Genomic DNA, 20,296 nt, shown 5'->3' with positions numbered 1-20,296 from the left:
TTTTTTTTTTTTTTTAATTAATGTTCTGCATGTTTACACAGTTTCAATTCTTTGGTTATAGTTCAGCAAAAAAAAATTGCAACAAAACAACATAAAAATAAACCCTTCTCTCCCCAACCCTTCCCATTTGTGAACCATCTTGCTGGATTTATTATTTTTCACTGTTTTCTTAGAGGCTGAAGAGAAGGTTTCCAGAACATTTCAATCGGAGATTTGGGCATTAGTATGCTCACAGTAAAGCTGAGCCCAGGGATATCCAACCCTAATCTCTGTCAATCTTCTGGAGCAGCCTATTTTCACTCCACTTTTGCAATGCTCCCTCTCTTAATGCCTCTTTCTTGCCTGCAACCACTTCATCAGAAAGCTTGCAGAATGGAAGAGGCAGATGTATTTACTGTTGATAGCTGTCAATACCAAAGGAAGGACACTGTTTGGATACCTGCTTGTGCAGAAGGATGTTGCACCTCAGCTGAACAAGACAGGGCATGGGACATTCGGACCTACAGGTGATTTGGGCTGTGCAAGGGGTGTTATTACTTTTAAATTGATAGGGAGCTATTCACTGCATTTTTTTTTTTTTTTTTTTTTGCTGAGACTAGATCTGTGATTCTCATAGCTAAGCAGACTGTGTGAAGAAAATGCCCTTCATCAAGATCAGCAATTATATGTTGTTTTAACCATAGTGCTCTACAATACTACAGTTTTCTACTTGGTATTTTAAAGATATACAATCCATGTATGCTAATATGTCTGCATGAGAGACTGTCATGACTTAGAGCCAATCTTTGGCAGAAACAATAGAACAGACTCACAAACAGGTGGTTCTCATCACTGGATGCATAATGCTGTATGTATGCATTTTAGCCTCACACCCTGATCCTGTAGAGAATGCAGTTCTCTCTGGAGATAGATGTGGGTGCATTTGCTGGAGAAGGTACCTAAGTATTCCTTCACTGAGGCATCCCGCGTGGTACCTGTATAAATATCTTTGGGCTATCAGGTACACCAGTAGCACATAATCTATCATTGCTAAGGACAGCATTGCTGTATTGTGTACATAAGAAAGGAAAATATATTTAGAGTAAATGTAGATGTTCTGTTCTTCATTCATGTGTGACCAAATTCTAATCTCTTTCAGTCTGCCATAAATCCAGAATAACCAACTGAAGTCAGTGCGGTTCCTGGGGATTTGTGCTACTGTAAATGAGAACAGAACGGAGAATTTTTTTCTCACTCTTTCATAACAGTGAGAAGAAAAGCTGGAATGTCAGCCTGGCTATATTTCTTTTCTTTGCTCACGTTATCATAAAATGGTCATCGTTTAAAACTTCTTTTTATATATATATTTGGAATATAACAGAAGGAGAGCCTTGATGGTTTCTTATTTTACAGGAATATAAACATTAAAAGTCATTTTTCTTTTACACATGAGTTAGGAAGTATAATTTACTTGAAAGGACCCTATTATATACTCAGTACTGTATTTGTTTATCTAATTGAATAGAAGAGCATTTACTGCAGTTTCAAAGTTAAGCCAATAAACATTTATCTTTGTATTGCGGCAGCAATGTTTGACAATTGGATTGGGCAACACCCATTTTAACTTGGGTTTATTTTATAGTATTGATGAAGCAAAACTCCAAGTACATATTCACTCCCTTGCTTGCACTGTTGCCACAAGTTGGATATTTGGCAAGAGATGCTGAAAGCCTTTCTTACAAGTTGCCTGTTACTTATATCGTCCTTGTTTCCAACACCAGCCGGTCACCTCACAACTCTACATTTTGCTTCACATATCCCTGAATACATTCTGTGTGCAACAAGGCATAGAGAAATGAGCAGTAGGATTTGAAATGGACCTACATGTTTAATTCCTGTTAAAACCAAGAGGAAAGCAGTGGAAAAACAAACAGAACCTTTTTCTTTTATGTGCCATGCTCACACCAAAACATCTGGCCATCCACTCTGCCTACTTCAAATCCAGGAACACCATGTTTATAGGAGTGCTTAAAAAGCCTTTATTTTCCCTGTCTGTTAGATGATGCTGTTGGCATTCTTAGACATAAAAATATTCTAGATTGATGAGTTTTTGTTTGGTTGGGTTGGGTTTTGGGATTTTTTGGGGGGGAGAGGGGGTTTGGTTTTGTTTTGTTTTGTTTGTTTGTTGTTTTAACACTATAAATTCTGGATTGTGCTGCCTGTATCAAATAGCTCCTGGAACATCCTTCCTAATCAGTTCCTTTTGGGAGCAGGATCGTCGCACTCACTCTGAAACCACGCCAGTGCCTGCAGTGCGTGGGGACTACAGATGAGATCTTTGTTACAGAAGCATGAGATCAATTCACCATTCTGGGCCATGTAGTAAGTGCATTCCTGACTGAATGTTACATCGTTTTTATTTTCCTGGGACAGCATTGCACTTTGTCTCCTCACTGAAAGAGCTATGTTCATTAGCTACAGGAAGTCCTGCTAAACATCCATAACGTTACATTAACAGCTGCTGGTAGATCTTTCAATGCCCAGCGATCAGGGGAGAGCCTGCAAAAGATTTGGTGCTTCTTTGCTATGATTGTTTTCTTCAGCATGTTTCAGAATCTAAATTTCTGTAAAAAAAAAAAAAAAAAAAAAAAAAAGGCAGTTAATCCTTAAATTTGCAAGGAAAACTTTTAGAACATGCACCAGATGGAAATCAATGCAGTAGTGTCTGCAAGCAGACAGAGACTCTGAGAAGCAGTCTGAAGGCTGATACTAGTTGAATTAAAGGGAAAGTAGCTGCAAAGCAGTCATGCAATTTAGATATCAATACAGCACGGGGAATCTGGAAGTCTGAAGTGAGCCCTGTCTCGTTTTACATTGTTGATAGGTTTGTTTTTTCTGGGGGCTCAAGAGAAACCAAATTTTCTCTCCTGTTGATTTGTGCTCCCTCTGTTTTGTATAGACAACTTCCATTACTTCCATTGGCAGTGCACACAGACAGCTGACTCAGTAATGGAGCTGAACGGAAGAAAAGATTTCCAATCTATAGAAAATCAATTTATATTTCTCTACTTGTTTTCTGTACTTCCCAAGCAGGGACAACAGACTGCTAAATGAATACTGTTTTAAAAGCTCAGGGTGGAGGAAAAACTTTTTTTCACAGCAAGAAATAAACAGAAAAAAACATGACTAATGAATTATGAGAGGTTTGATTTCAATTGTTTTGATCTAAATGAAAGTCTTGTGTTGGAGTTGATGAGCTTAGTGCCTGCTTTATGTGTAGTGATGTCTTCATGACTGTCCTTCTGGGTGCCAAGGGGTTACTTGTTTGCCTCAGCTTGGGATCTCTGACACCTCTCTATGGGTGAGATTTAGCATGAATTCTACAGATTATTCTCCAGAATAATCCCCTGTTCATGTCACCAGGACTGTAGCATGTCCAGCTCCAATCCAGTTTATGGGACAAGCTCTCTGATGACATAGTGTTGCTAGTTTTGGTAGAGGAAAATTAATCCTACATCCTCCTGGATGTCACCTCTGAAATGGTAACAAAAATCCCAAGGTGATTTACAGTGTTTAGGAGGAAAAGTACATGTTAAATTACATCTTGTACATTTGAATCCAGATGAATTCCCAATGTCAGCAGTGAACAGGGAATGTAGTTCCAGGGATTTGGCTATTCTGTGGGTCACAGAAGTGGTATGGGCCAAAACCACATGAAAGCACCTTCACTCCTGGTCCCTCCGACACAGGAAAATGCCCATAACCAAAACAACCTGCTCGGGAGTGAGGTCTGCCAAATGAACAGTGCAGATCTGGTAGCAACTGATGGCTAAACCGAGTAGACAGCTGACATCAGTATGGACAGGGCCCACGGAGGAGATCTGGCCTCAGAGACAGCAAAGGTAAAACAGAGGGTTCATCAAAGAAGTGCTCATCTGATGGGTGTCAGTGTTTGCATGCAGCACCTTGCAACACGCCTAGGTGCCTAGCAGCTCTAGGTTGTTGATGTTCTTAATAATGCACATGCAAGACCATACATGGTACCATGTGCTTTAATAGTAGTAATTGGTGGACCAGTAGAATAAACAAGGATTTTATGAAAATGAGGACTAATCGATTTGTGAATGGCTCTGGGACAAAGATTGAATCCCGTGCTTGTCACCAGTCAATGCCCCCCTCAGGGTGTACAGTGTCCAGTATACATTTTGCCAGATATTACTGCAAGATCCTTACAAAAGATCATTTATTTTTGTACATTAGCTATGTTGCACAGGTAGCCTGGGCCTCAAAAGCAGCTCCATGCTGTCAGTAATAACTGCTGTACTCTCTAGTGGAGACAAGCAGAAGAGCAGGTACCAGCTTCTTCCCACAAAAAGAATTGCAGTATCTTTGTGTGCCTCATTTTTGCCTTATTCACCCTTGCAGAGAGATGCTGTATGGCATTGCTGTAGCAAGAATTAGCAGTAGGAAGCTACAGTGAGGCAAGTTTAAATGAGAAATAAATAAGATGTGTGTTTCCAACAGTGGGGATCATTCACTAGAACATAGGTTCCAAGGGAAACCATCTTGTGGTGGCTGATAACTAATATGATATTTTTTGGTAGTTTGTAGACAAGTTGAGAGATTCCACCAAGTTTCAGCTGTTACGGGCTGTGTGACACAAGGCAAGTAGGGATTTATCTGGGGAGAAGTGAATGGCAGAAAACACATTGCTTCCAGTCCTCCACTACCTCCTGTCTCCTCTTCCCTGCTGTCCCTCCTGCCTTGCCAGCAGAGTCTCAGGACAACCTGCAGTGCTGGCATCTTTTGTGCCTGCAGCTCGGTGACAACAGGGCTGCTCCCATGGTATGCAAGGTGATGTAGGAGAAAGAGGACTTAGGTTTCATGTTTCTGCCTCTTCACCCTTCCTCTTACCCTTTCTTCCCTTGATTTTGGGGAGTTAAGTGCTGCTGGGAGAGAAGGGTGCGAGATCTGGCTTTAAAGGAGATGAATCCTAGAACACAACAGGAGTCTTCAGGCTGTTATTTCTACCTGGTCACAGATAATAAGGTAAGCCTCTACTGTTACCAGATGCTACATCCAGACAGGACAGGATGCTTGAAGCCCCCAAGAGTTATAAGTATCTTCTGTCAACCAACAACATAAAAAATGTAACACTTGAGCCCTGAAGTCCTGGAGATTAGCCATGATATAATGAGGATTCAAAATAAATAAGCATTTCAGTTCCCCTGCGTTATGAGTCTTTAAGGCTTTTGTGTTTTTCTGCACAAACTTTTAGGCTTGAAATGGATTATTTGGGTGAAAGATGAGTCTTTTTTATGATTATGATTCCTTGTCTTCATATACTTAGATACCCAATACTGTAGGATAAAGAAACATATCAGAAGACTTGTGATGATAGCCTTAAAACTGGAAACATTGGATGCTATTGTACCAGAGAATGGAACTGTTGTGAAACTGAAGTCCTGGTTTTAGTTGCAGAAGTAATATTAACAGGCAATCACATGTATTTAATAAAACCAGAATTCCACCTTTCTAACTGCAGTTTTAGTCACAGCAGCATATTTTGCAGTTCCCACTCAAGCTAAGCTGTATGTGATAGTAATGGCCATGCTGAAACAGTGAGTGTTGAATCAAACACCGTCGCAATTGATCTTACACTTCCCAGCTAGGAAACTGAGCAGGAAAGTGTTAAATATCCTCCAGCAACACTGTAATGGGAGGCCTCCAGTCATCTTTACCTCCTAAATCACTTACAAACCAAGTAAAGAAGTAGATCCTCCAAATTAGGTTATCTGTTCGCTTCATTCTGAAAGATTTTTATTAAAATGAAAAGTGTTGTCTGTTTCTTCTCCCAGACAGAAAACAAACATTGGAATCTAGAGTGGTGGAAGACAAATACTTGGTGCTGGGCAACTTTATTAAAGTATATTCCTTGTAATGACTGGTGCCTCCCTTATCCTGCCATTGTGTACAGACAAAAAAAAAAAAAAAAAAAAAAAAATGGAGGGCCTGACCTTTTCCATTGTATAGTCACATTTTCCAAGTTCAGCCAAAATGAGTTTTATAAAAAGCTCTGAAAAAAAAAAAAAAAAAGAGAAAGATGAACTTTGTCTTTCAGTAAACCACTGATGCAACTCTTAAACGAAAGCAATCTTGTGCATCTTGTATATAGGGAAACTGTTGGAGTTAGTGCTCTATCTAACCTACCAGAGAAGGATAATGCTGATAAAAATGATCATGGCATAAATGTTATCTGAGCTTTGCTTAAAGGTTTGCTACTAAAATTGAAGCTGAATTTTACTTAAAACACTGGGGAAGGTAATAGAGGAAGAAGTGATTTGCAGCAGAAGACAGTATGTTTGTACTGTTGTATTTTTATCACTACCATCATCAATACCAACATCTACATTTACCTACCAGTGTACATTAAAACAGCAATCCACTAATAAATTAACAGACATTATTAGCTGTAATAGCCCACTTCAGTCAGCTTTAATGGGAGAATTGCAGAGTCTCTGCATCGTGTTTGCCATTACCCTGAGACAGTTGCTTGTAGGCATTCACCTGTGTGCAAACTGGGCAGGAAAAATTAAAATTGTGCATCGTATGCTTACATTTTGGAAACATTAAAAAGAAGCTGTAGTTAGTAGATGATACAGGTATCCTCAAAAACTAAAACAAACCAAGGAAAACCTGAGTCTTAGGCTAAGCCATGTCCTCAGCTCTGTTTTGTGACACTTTTATTTGTTTTAAAGACTCACCGTGGATTTTCCTTGGTGTCTTTATATACTGAGTTTTACTGTAGTGGTTCCATCACCACCAGACTTGGTAAACAAGGATGTGCCCAGGGAAAAACAGACATGGTTAAGAAGATCTGTGTTGCCAGCCAAAATCTGGTTAGGTTAGTGTGGGCTTCTAGCAGCCAAAATAAAACAGTTGTGCAGGGCCAAGAATTTCGAGATAGAGAGGGCTGGAGGAATTCTAAATATGCTACAGAAGTGGAAGCAACAGGACTTGGCAAAATCCTTGATCTAGTTAGAGAAACAATGTGTCTCACTAGCCAAACAACAGGGTGGTGTCGAAAGAGAGAGTGAGATGGCAAAACCCTTGGGCAGAGACAACAGAGGATATCCAGGAAGGGGTGTTTGAGACCTGGGTCTGGATGGAGATTAAAAGTTAGCTCTAATGAATTATCCATTTGTTCAGATTTTTGGTTCAGTGTAAATATGAATTCCTGACCTAAAATTCTTGTCTAGTATGATCAGGGGATCTGTACTGACCAAATAACCCAGAGACATCCAACAAAAACACAGCATGCTTGAGATATACATAGATAAATACAATACATATACCTTCATCCGTACTTACATATATGTGTGTTAAATGGAGATGATTTTGACATAATAGTTCAAATGAGACAAATATTTCATATTAGAATAGTATTAAACAATTACAGTGAGGAATATAATTTCCTTGTGCTTTAGTTCTGTATGGACATATTTGGTTTTAGTTTTTTTTTCTTTCCTTATTTTAGGGATAATTGCATTCCCTGTAGCTGCTTCACTAATAGAAAGAAATTTATCTGTGGAACCGGCATCAGAGAAGCTGAACATATAAATGCTTTTGCCTGTTTGGCAAGAGAATTAGTGAGGTGATGTGGATATTTTTATAGTCACCAATGACACACTAATGTGTATTGATTGAGAGGAAAACAGTGCACATATCAATTTCTCAGCACAAAGGAGAGAAGCACTCAGCCAACATGGCATTTTTGCTGTATGGTTTTCTTTGTTTTTAGCACCAAGTTCAATATAAAAGGCAGGTACTTTCAGTTAATTAAAATTACACACTTTATCCAGGAACACATCAATAGATAGGCGTGTAAAAGGTAGAGATTTTATCTCACTCAAAGAGAACATGGGTTTGGTTGACTCTTACTCTTTGAATTTGTGTTTGTGGCTTATTACCATTGTAATCAACAAAATATAAATCTCCTCCTAAGCGCTCGCTTGAACCTGACAGCTCTGAGGGAGCGTTTCACAGCGGGACCCCTCCGCCCAAGCCCCTGGACTGCTCGGGGTCTTTTTTTCTTCTTGCATTGGAGCTGTCAGAGCTGGAAGATTTAGCACTGGGGTGAGTCAGCAAAAAATAACCCCGTGTCGCTCTGCTGGCGTCTGGCATCCCGAGCCCGGGCTGCCGTAGCAGAACAGATGCACGTGTCTCTGCAGGGCCTGGAGCCTGCCGAAGGGCGGAGACACGGCCCATGCCAAAATATGCAAAGAATTGAAGTGAAGATTCTCCTAATCTAAATACAACCTAAATACAACATGCATTTTAAAAAAGCGCCTAGATCTCTCATCAAAGTAAAATGTAATTAGGGATATTATTGCATGCCTTCTTAATTGGAACAGCTTGTGACAGAGAAGTATTTGGGAGGATTTCAACCCAACAACAAAGTGCAAGCGTTGTGCGTGCTCTGCTGGGTTGGAAATGCTGCCCAGCAAATCCACGTGCACGCCGAGCAGCTGAATGGCAAGGGTCAGTGGGACTGCCCAGGTGCCCAAAGTGATTCGCGTGCAGAAAAGTTAGCTCTGGGCTTATACTGTAGTCACAATAAGACACTGTTAAGGTTCTTCTGGACTACTAAATGGGAGTATGTCAGTTCCCTGTGAGCAGTAGTGAACATGTTAACAAGTCATGTAAGTGAAATCTTTTCTCCAGAGGTATAAAGGAATGATCAAAACTTTGCCCTGTCTTGCAGTTATTGTCCCAAACTCAAAGCCAGTGGGATCAACAAAAGAATGAACAAGTGTGAAGTCAGTCTGGAAAACTTTATTCCCATGATACTCAGCCATGAGTGAGATACGAGCAAATGGGTCAGAGGAATTGCCATAGACAGGGTGGTGGAGAGAGACCAGAGATGTAGACAGGATTCAGACACAGTTAGGGAGGGATTGACACCAGGGGGGTAAAAGATGCCTTCATTCTTCTGGTGTGATGGGTCTGCACTGCCATGGCCAGAGGAATAATACACCACGGCCCTACTCACCCAGACAGTCTGGCTATGGGCCAGGTATTAATTTCTCTGGGTTACTGTGTGGGAGCAGAGAAAGTAAAGGAAAGTGTTAGAAATTAAGATGAGGATGTTAACGATGTCTGCCACAGGGTTTCTTCTTAGGCAGTATACAGTTCCACAGCCCCAGATTAAATGGAGAAACAAGTTTGTTATATTTTATTTGTACTACTACTAATTTTCATATGATTAATAAAATATTATTTTTTTTCTTTAATACATTTTTTGGTGAAAGGGGAATGTAGCTGAAAAGATTTATTTTAATGCAGTGCATTGAGAAGAGCTGTTGCCTGACATTCAATAGTTAAGTTATGAAGTATCGGACACTAGAGTAATAAAAACCTACTTGCTTTGATCTCGTAGTTAAAAAATGATTAAAGTATAGAATTGCATGTGCTGACATTAGACCTCCACCCACAGAGAGATTTAAAGCTGTCGGGGGAAAAAGGAAGGTTGAAAGACAGCTTAAATATAATAATTCAGAAATTGAGCTGCTTTGTTATTTCAAAGATGGTCAGAGTAAAAGGGATTTTTCATACCCTATTTGTAATACCAGATCTAAGAACCTTATCCCAAGACATTTCCTCTTGCATACAACTAAAAAGCTGAAAATTGCTAAGAAGAGGTAGTATGTCAGAAAGCTGCATTTCCATATTTTCTGTTGAACTGAACTCAGTGAATTTACAGCCTTGAGGATTCCCTCTTCCCCTCGTGGTACCTCCACGCTGCTCAGGGTGATCCCTGCCCTCCCTTCCACTTGTGTGCTGCAAATAGAAAAGACCAGAGTGTTCAGTAATATAGTTTGCAGGGATGAAAAGCTTTCTTCTTTTAATTGTATGCATATTGTCATCTCCCAGGCACATGAAATTACCTAGTGGAGTTGCAATTATGAACTTATTACTGGTTTATCTAATTGTTAAAGAATACAGAGACGTGTTGAGTTGGGTTTCTGGCCCTTGCCATGTAAACTGCTCCAGTGAAGGCACACCCTTACACCCACACACGATCCTGATTTAAGTCAGTAGGAAGCCTCTGTTTTTGCATGATCATTTTGTAGCCAGTATAGAAGACTTAAGAAAATGTATTAGCTGATGCTTGCAGGATTACATCTGCCCATCCAGTCTTCTTAATTGTTTTGTAGCAATGGATTTGTTAGTGAAAAGTCAATATTTGATCTTGCAGTATCCTCAATTATATTAGATAATTCTGACTCTCTTTCCAATTACAGATCCTTAGCATTTTGTCAAACGTTCTTCAATAAAAGGAAAGACTTCTATGATAAAAAACCACAGTAGTGTTCATTAGAAATGACCCTGGAGATTGGACAGAACATTAGATCAAAGACAGTGAATTGGGTTTTACTAGTGCTGTGTTCATTACTATAAACATGATGATCCTGATCAGAAATTGCAGTTTGACTGATATGAATGTTGCTGTTCTCTGAGAATAAAGACCTAGGAAACACACCATGTCATCTCTGAGACACGAGATATACTAGAAGAAGCAGCCTTTTAAGACTCAGCTTTCTGGAGTCATCTTACATTTACACAGGAATCAACACTTTTGCAATCGAATAGACTGCCACGTTGGCAATGCCCTGCTGTTCTTCTACGGTATTCTTTACCAGATGTTCATTGCTGAAGCACACACTTCAGAAAATGTGTCATTTTTAGAGATCGGTAGGGGTTTTGTAACTCACTGTTTTAATACATATTGCCCTTCTCAATATCAAAATTTAATCACTGTGAGTCTGGCCACTATGTTGTACAAGAAGCTCAACCATTAAGGATCCACTTGCCATTTGAAGAGGTCCCAGACTGCTGCAGGACAAGCTCCTGAGGCACCAGCGTTGTCTTTTGGGAAAGCCACACCCATCTTCCCCATGCAGACAGGGGAAGCTTTCAGCCATGTAAAGTTTCCCCTGTGTTTCCTGGAAGGATCATTTCTATCCTGATCATCTGCAAAGCACACTGAGATCCACAGCAGGAAGCCACTTCAGATGAGAAAAAATAGTGTTAAACTCTCAGATTCTTCTGTCTGAAGGTTTGACTCCTGGACAATTTTGGATTTTCATTCTTCCGTGAGATGGAAGGTGCTCCAAGACAACAACCTGGCATGATGAGGCAGGGTTTGACTCTTGGAAGTGCAGGCACATTCTCCAGCATCTCAGTCCCTTGAGGGCATTAGTCCTTGGGGGTCTTGAGGGACTGGTTTATAATATCGCTTATCCTTGAGTTAGTCTTAACAACAATTGGAAGTAAAAATGTAAAAATGTGATGTAATAGGGGGTGTAGTAGAAGTGCATAACAGATGGACTAGGTTTAAATGGGGGGAAAAGTGTCAGTTTCAGAGAAAAGTGTAGCAAAAGTGATCATGTCTTGGCCAACTTCATCTGGACTGACAAATGTTATCTGGCTACAAGGATGTGTCCATGGGGAAATGGGCACTCTCAGGCAGAGCTGCAAAAGAGAGGTGCCCAGTCAGATTCGTGGAGAACAGGACATCACATGCCTTTGGGTTCATATGAAAATGGATAACATGAGGTATTTATGGTTCATTTCAGAGGGCTAAGGTTTCACTTGGGGTTTTACCACAGCGTGATGGAAATGGACATGTTTTAAATGGTCAAATCCTCTATGCCAAACACAAATAAATAACGCTTTCATGTTAAAATAGCAAAGAACATCTTGAAACATATCTATAGAAACAAGCCCTCTAGCTAATAGTAAATGACTATTTATAATTGCCTGTTAGGATGCCTGACATCAGATGGTTGTACTAGTAACATGAGAACGGTATCTGACAGGTTGGGAAAAACACATGGCAGGAGATGGGAATATTGATTTGTAGGCAAAATTTGGAAGGAGGGGGAGGGAGAGAACGGCCAAGAATGTGCTTTACTTTTTAAGAAAGTGACATTCCTACCACCAAAACAAAAACCTGAGAAAGAAAGCACATTCCAAAATGATTTCATCACATTCCTTCTATACGGACAAACATGCGGCACTGTAGCTGCTGTTTCCTGCGTTTGTGATTTCCCTCAAAGAGTGTTTCAGTGAGAGATGTTTTCAAATAGGAAGAAAAAATCAGTTTCAATGTCCTTAGGAACCTTTTGGCAAAGTCAGACCTCTCTGAGGCCAAGACTGACTTAAATAACAATGTCTGGGTTGGATAATACACCAGCTTATAGATTCATGATGTAGGTGACACTTCATAGAGAATATCCGTATATTCTGAGCACCAGCTCTGATTTCTCTTGGATGCTTTAGGCTGAGCAATAGACCCAACAAGAGATTTTTATTTGTATTGTACTGAAACTAAATCTGCAAAATGTCTTGGTTTCCAGGTTTGCAAGCGGACAGGAGGCCTGTGAGTCCTAAGAGGATTTGTGTTAAGGTGACTCACTGAGTGTAGCAAACCACTGCAAAACCGGACCAGAGATGTGGTGTTTCTCCATCATCAGGAGACTGGAGCAAGCCATAGTTTCTAAACCACCACCAACCACAAATTGAGACCACAGGGTTGTGCAGGAGCTTCTGTATGAATTTCTCTGCCCTGGGTTACACCAAAGGTCAGACTATCAGATCACGAGATCATGACAGCCTCTCTAGCCTTAAAACCTGTATGATTACATGAACCCATGAATTGCAGTCATTGTCTGGATTCATCCTCCTGCTGCTGGAGAAGGCATTCGGGCCTGGGGAGCTATGAATGTGCAGGCTGCCACAGCCAGAGATCAACGTGGGACTTTGCCTGTGCTGTACCATTTAAGACAGGGAGAAAGTGAAGAAGGGACAGATTTAGGTCCACATGGAAGTAGTTTACAGGCTAGAAAATGTATCTTACAACAGCAATGCAGGAGACTTGCTGGTTTTCTGCTCTCTGCAGAATTTCATTCTGGTATAACTCAGTGGTTTTCCACAAAGTCACCCCTGCTGTGACTGAAGGGAGAACAAATTCAAACCTGATGAATTAAGACAAGCCCAAGATTCTTATGCCTTTTTGGAGTACAGACTGCAGAAATGTGGGTCTGTGTATATTACTGACAGTGTGTGTTATTCCGGGTTCAGTTACATTAATACTGAATAACATTCTGCGTTATTCAGAAACTCTGAATTTTATCACCAACTAAATGATGAACTCCTGGAAGATTTCCTTAATTATTTCCCCATATTCCTACCTTCTATCATTAGCATCCTAAAATCAGCATTCAGGCACTGCCACTAATCTTTTCTGTGGTTTCTGACAACCTTTTTCTTTCCTTTCTGTTTTTGTTATCTTTGACATACCACATCTCCCTCACTGATTTCAAATGCAAGTCTAAAGGGTCAGGGTCTGCCCCTAGGTATGAAGAGGTCTTGTTCTCAGTCAGGGTTGTGCTGCAAACAATAATAAGTGATCAAATTTATTTTAAAAAGGACAGGCATTTACCCAACCCTTCACTCAGGCAAGCAGCTCAATCCTCATACCAAAGAGGTCCATTTTGCACAAGTGATGCCAAATTATGGCATCTTCATTCACTCCAGGATCATTGTAAAGTCTCACTTGGCTTCAAGAGAACTTTTTGGATGAGGAACCACATACCACAGTAGAAACCTGATGGTCCAGCAGAGAGAATTGCCATGACAAAACTGTGTCCCTCATAGCCTTTTCCAAACCATTCCCCTCCTGATTGCAATTTAACTCCAAATCCTATTCTGCTTTTATACGGTGTGTGATCCTCCTCGAGGCATCCTGCTGCCCCCAGACTGACAGCTGTTCCTTCTGTCCTTGAAGCACTGAAGGAAACGTATGACTGGCGTGTAACTCTTCCTCTCCTCAAAGCAAATGACAAGGTTATATGGCAGTTACATGTTTCCTTTGTTATCCTTTTGTTTGAAGAAACAGGAGTTGCACCTGACTAAGTCTGCAGAGGCATTCAATTAAACAAAGATGTTTTATTTTAGCAACTGTTTAATGAAAAGGAAACTAATAGACAATCTTCTCTTCCTCCAGGCAAGGAAAGCATTGACAAATGCTATATTTAGTTGTGAACTATGCAACCTGCAAGAGGATTTAATCCAATTTATAAGGAAATGAATCCCCCTTCATTTCTAACAACATGAACTTCAGGGAATGTGAGCAGCTCACACTGCACTGGAAACGTGTTCCTAAATGCATTTGTGTTAAAAGAAACACAACTGGGAATAAAAAAAAAAAAAAAAAAAAAAAAAAGGATTTTTAGGCAAGCAAGTCTTCTATCTAGGTCATAATTTGGGTAACACTTGCTGACACAGGAAGGCAAGGTAACTTTTTGCTCTTGCTCCTCTCAGTGCTGAAATAGCCTAGGGGCAGTGATGGCTGAACTGGACTGGATGCGAGACTGTGCACAAGGAATGTCCTGCTCAAAGGAGCTCCATCTCCAGGACTAAGCACTGGCCTCAGTTTTACCATACAGCCCTTCTGAGATGCAGGACTTTGGTGTATTTATTGCTGCTAATGATTCATAAGACACTTGAGAAAACAAGTGGTTCCTCATATCCCAAAACAAGTTTCCAAGGCTAGGTAGTGTAGCTGTAAACTGAGCTAATTAAAGGTAATTTTTTGTATGTGACAGGAAAAAGCTGATAATATCAAGCCCTAATGGAGAAAGATGGGAGAATTTCCCTGAGCTACATGCTTTGCTGCTGAGAAAGCAGAGCTTGGCAGATGGAGGAAGATGGAACTGATTTCCAGCTTAGCCTTCTATTAATGCTTTATGATTTTAAGTTTAGCAGTGTAGTTCACTTTTCTGTGATCTTTGCAGGACTCCTATTTCCCTTCTGTGGACTGCTAAAGGGAATTCTGTAAAAAATACATATATACATATCAGAAGTCTGTCCTGTTAAAAAGAACAAGAGTCCCTGTACAAATTCCACAGCAACTGCCCTTCCTACCAAATGAAGCTCAGCATCCTCACTGTATCAAAACTTCCTCTGAAGACTCTGGCTTAGATCCAGGTCTGGCTGGGTCCAATTTTTTAGGTACAGATGGGTAAGAGAGCAGAGGGCACAAGTTGCTCTTCTCTTAAACTGGCTGAGCAATTAGGCTCTTGGTAGAGAAAGGGTGAGAGATGCAGCACGAGTCCTTTCCTCCCTGCTCTGCATGGGCTTGAGCTATAGGTTATAAGATTTTATCCACTACATTCTCTTCGCACATGGGGAGTGCTCTGGCATCAGGCCATCGAAACACATTGATGACATCCTGGGATAGCTCTTTAGAGCAATGCAGGAAAGTAAAATACGGAACCACCTGCCTGGGAACTAGGGACCATCTGAGAGATGGATGCTGATTCAGAAAAGGTGCATAGAGTGCGCAGCATGAATTGCCTTCTGCCTCTCTTTTCATTGATTATAATTTAAAATGTATCACATAGAGAGCTGGCTTGGACTCAGCAGCCTGAGATTTAGGCACATCAATTTGGGCAAAAAGCATCCAGCAAAAAGGGCCAAGATGGAAACAATAGGTGATTCCTCTTGGGGCATGTTTCCTATGCTGGATATAGTGTCAGTGTCTCAGGCTTAATCCCTGGGAGCATCCCCATCGCTTTCATACTGCCAGCCCCTATGTAGGTTGAGGGGCCGCTGAGTGAAGAGTTAGTACATGCTTACAAGTTAATTGGGGTTTTGGTTCATTGACATGAATCTAGAGCAGCTCTTCCAAAGCCAGTGGCAGTTGCTCTCTGTCTATTCTGCTGACACTCGGAAGCCAGTGAATGAAACACTATGAATGTGGGAGCTTCAATTAGCAGTTTCAAAAATGATGAAATCGTATGAGTTAACGTGTCAGCTGAAAGCAAGCAGAAGGAAACCCAAAACGCAAGTATGATTCTGTAACAAATAAACAAGAAAAACAGACTGGGGAGGGAATTTTGCCCAGCAGGGTCTCCCCAGCAGGAAGGGAATCGTTATTTGGAGAAACACGACTTCATTGTGTCAATTGTAGTACTTTTTCTTATCTTGTGCTGTTGCATAAAGAGAAAAGGGGCGTCTGCAAGAAGGCCTAATATGCTGGTGCTAATTTAGGTGTGACTGGGTGTAAAAACACAATCATTTTAGAGCTGGGGTAAAGTACTGCTGGCGATTTAGCACTGCATATCTCGGAGTCTCAGTCTGCTCGGGCTGGCTTCCTGCCGCTATCCGCCATTATGTATCAGCAGGAAATTACACTTTTATGAGTGATTTACCTTTAAACAAACACTACTACACAAACAATATGGTATTGAATTTGGTGGTTTGCCTTTTAAGTATTACAGTGAAAGACTGTAACAGCTGTCTAAGCTGATAACTACTACCTAGGATAAAAATATTGTTGATTGAGTTATTAGTCAATTGTTTAACTAAATCTAGCTGCATCTCTCTCTTTTTAACTGTGTGACACGTACAGTTTCTTTAAACAATATAGTTACTTGAAGCACGCATATAACTGATTCCTTGGGTGGGAACTTAATGGATAAAAAATTGTTTCAGAGATCAGATCACACTTTTAATTTAAAATATTGTATTTTTGTTTTTATTTATTTATTTTTCTTAGCTGATTTCCTGGAGGGAATAGTCTCCTAGAAGTGAATTTCCATGTGGCTTTCTAAATTCAGCAGATGAGCCGCAACCACAACTTGTGGTTAAAGATGAGTAAACTGTACAGCTTGACCAATTTTTGGCAGAGAAGGATTGAGACAATGTAATGAATCCACTGCACATCTACTGCTGTGACTATTCTAAGAAGGTTTATCCTAAGATGAGAGTTAATTTTGCGAGGTGCTGAATGCCTGCAGCCAGGGAGGAGACTCTCAAGTCATTGCAAAAGAGGACACAGCGTGTGTGGAGGAGGTTGACCTTGCAAAATTCTTATTCTGTTTTTGAACAATTAGGAATAACTTCAAGTCCAGTTGAGACTTCCAGACTTCGAGGCTCCAGAGTTTGGACTGGATCCAAGGCCCAGTGAAGTCACCTGGAGATTTTCCATTGACTTCACTATGCTTTGGACCAAGCACTTTGAAAGGCTATTCCCATGAACTCAAATGCCTAAAGCCAAACACGGCTTTACACAATTGAAAATCACCTGCTTTGTACGTTTTCAAAGGCAGCTCCACCACTCAGCAGTAACAATACAGAATTGGGTTGAAAGGGTGAAAATAGATGTGGATGTGGAGTGACTCTTCAAAAAGCCCATGGCAGTGCTCCAACGCTGCAGCACTGAAAATGAGAATTTTTACTGCAGACTTTTTTATTATCATTCCTGAATTAGATTTAAAGGAAAAGAAATCATGTCAATATTGCAGAACTAGAGCTCTCTTCATGTTTTATGCATTTGAACAATGCTCGCTGCATTGTTTGAAAAGAGAAATATATTAATTCTTCAAGGCATTCCTTTTGTTGAATCAGTTCTACTACCATTTTAAAGCCAATTTCTTGATATCAGCTCTAGTAGCACTCTGGAATTGATCTATACCAACAGCCCATTTTCATCAAATCACACCTAGAGTGGTTTGCCCACTGCATGAAGATACAGTGCTATGCTTCAGAGACAAGCTGTTCTCCACAGCTTTGAATCTGGCAGTGGTCTAGTACCAAAGACCCAGACTCATCCCTGAATTCATGTACAACCTACAAATAGAGACAATCATCTCATCTCTTTTGTTCCACCATTAGTTTTATGAAATCACAGTTCCTCTTTTCCTGTAAGTGCTCTTTGTAACAGAAACCCTGACTTTTTAGGTCAAACCCATATCACTGTCTTTGTGTTTTTTTCTTTCAAACAAGGTAAGTTTTGAAAATTCTTTGACATTTGTGCATAAAATATGTGGGTCCTGATGTGAATGCCCAAAAGCTTAGGGCAGTAGGCCCTTCTTTTTCATAATACATGGATGAAAAGGAAGAAAAGGAAGCTTACAGAGGCTTTATATAGACTTATAAGCCTCATGATCTACTTCTATTGCTTATTTCCTGCCTGTGTCTAAGTTTTCAAAGGCTCCTTTCTTTGTTAGAGGGCTAATTATTTTGGCTAGTAGGCCAAAGCATAGATGCATATTGGATTAACAATGCCCATTAACTCTCCCTCAGCAGGTGGAAGATTTGATTCTGATCTGCTTGATGCTGGTGTAAAGGAAGAGTCACATCCTGGAAACAAATGGATATGCCACGGTACAAAGGAGGATGAGATCAGAAGCAAGCTCTATTACTGCTATGAGCAGCTCCCTGCTGATGCAGCCATCCTTGAAAGAATCATAGAGACTTACAGTTGACTTTTCAGCTCCTCGTGTAGTTTGAGGCACAAGAGCTATTGGTCACAGAGAAAATAAATGCTCTCTTTTCAATCTCGTTTCCTTTCTTTTATTTTTTTTTTTTTTTTTTGTTTTGTTTTGTTTTGTTTTGTTTTTGTTTTTGTTTTTGTTTTGAGTCCATACCAGAGAGGGAAGAACTGCAGGTGTTGTTGAGTTTGAGGTTCGTAAATGCACAAAAGTGGCAGAACAGTCTTGCGTACAAATAAAATGGGGCACTTCTCTGTAAAACAAGTTGTCAAAAGCACTGCCTTTTAATGTGGAACAATAAAATAATCTTTTCAAACAGTTTAATGGCCAGGATGAATGAAAGAATCTGTGTATGCTTTACAAATGGCCTGATTACTGCCAGCTCACATGCTTGCTGTGCGGTTGTAGTACATTAGAATTTGAAGTAGGATGTTGTTAGCAACTCTTTGCGTGGGGTGGAATTTGAATCAAAAGCTATAAATGACCTGTGACAGCAAAAATGAAAGTGCAATTGCTTTCTCACATGACCTGTTTCTTTTAGTGTCATTAAACTTAATCAATGATTAACCTTTGGTTTAACAGTGCTTGTCATTTCATAGCAAATCAAGTAGAAAAAATGTTGTCTACCTGAATAATTCCCTAGAAAATGTCTCTGAGGTACATTAATAGTTTGAAAGGTGAGAAGCTGGCCTAAATTTGAAGTGCAAAATCACTGAGTGCAATTGAGGGAATGAGAAACATCTGACTATCCATTTGACTTGTAGAAATCCTGCATGCAGTCTTGGATTTTAGGAAGATCTGGTGTCCCCTTGCATGAACAGGACAGTCTTCAGCTCACTAATAACACATGAGAAATAGTAATGAATGATTTCACAGAGCCTTCATCTCATTTAGGGTGTTTTTGCATAATAACTTTATGTAGTAAATATATACAAACAATGCGTCTTAATCCAAGATTGTCTGGATATGGTTGTGTTTTTTTGATCTTCATTGAGATCAAATGAGTTACGTTACTTTACACTGAATTAAGTTCTAGCTGGAATGAATTTCCTTTTGGCAGCCAATTAGGATGTTTAAAGAATTTACTTTCATTTCTTGATCTCAGAAGTATTTGTGGACAGTTCACATGGACTATGTATTACTGTGCCTAACTGCTATCAGCCTGTATAATTATCTCATTTGCATATGCTAACAAGGTACATTATAGGTATAGTGTTTTCACATGCCTTTTATCCAATTAGCTCATTGTACCCACCAGTCTTGTGTTCTCCCCCTCTGTCACCAAATTAATAAGAGTTGTGAATTGAAAATGGTTTCATTCATATGGTGTGTCTGTGCAGACAGACTTCACTCAGAAGAAATGTGGCTTCTGCTGTTCACAATCTTTATTTATTCATTACACATGCAGGGAGGGTCTGTAGGGCTCCCAGATAAACTGAGGAGTTTGATGTGGTAGATGCTGACCGAATTCAGTATTTCACAAAAAATTTGTGTGCTAAAAAAATCAGGCTCCCTGAATGATTTTTTGTCTTCATCAACCACCTTTCATCTGAGGGCACATAGAACGATTAGCCTTTGCTTGCTTTCATTCATTTTGGTTTCAAAGGGAAAATTTGCACACAGTGAGGATCTCTTGCCTCTTTTTTCCTATATCCAAGTGGTCCAATGCACTTTCTTTTGTATTATTAATTCAATCCCATTGAGCTGGCATTTATTCAGGTGATATAGCCATGCTCACGTGCCTTCGTGTGCAAAATCATACCCAGCTACGTTTATTTAAAAAGAAGATGATTTGCATGTAGTTTTGCACCATGAGGATAAAAATTTTAAGTAGTAAATATTCTTCCCAAAATATTGACACAAAATATGTATGATCCTGCACAAGAGTCATGGTGACATCATTGCTCTGTTGATATTGTTGCAACATGATGACCAGCTACTTCCCTAGTAGCCTCATTCACAACAGTTTGCCA

The 20,296-nt window shown here is 40.1% G+C and overlaps 1 long non-coding RNA gene across 1 annotated transcript; it reads left to right on the top strand.

The window, feature by feature from the left end:
- The first annotated feature begins 392 nt into the window (after positions 1–392).
- LOC116958860 lies at positions 393–18,347 on the top strand. Its single transcript, XR_004405502.2, has 3 exons — positions 393–506; positions 2,253–2,361; positions 18,139–18,347. It is a non-coding gene; the product is annotated as an uncharacterized LOC116958860 (long non-coding RNA).
- The last annotated feature ends 1,949 nt before the right edge of the window (positions 18,348–20,296 follow it).

This window comes from Tyto alba, unplaced genomic scaffold (assembly GCF_018691265.1).
Source record: "Tyto alba isolate M040663 unplaced genomic scaffold, T.alba_DEE_v4.0 Super-Scaffold_29, whole genome shotgun sequence".
NCBI classification, from domain to species: domain Eukaryota; kingdom Metazoa; phylum Chordata; class Aves; order Strigiformes; family Tytonidae; genus Tyto; species Tyto alba.
This window is presented reverse-complemented; position numbering and strand designations above follow the sequence as displayed.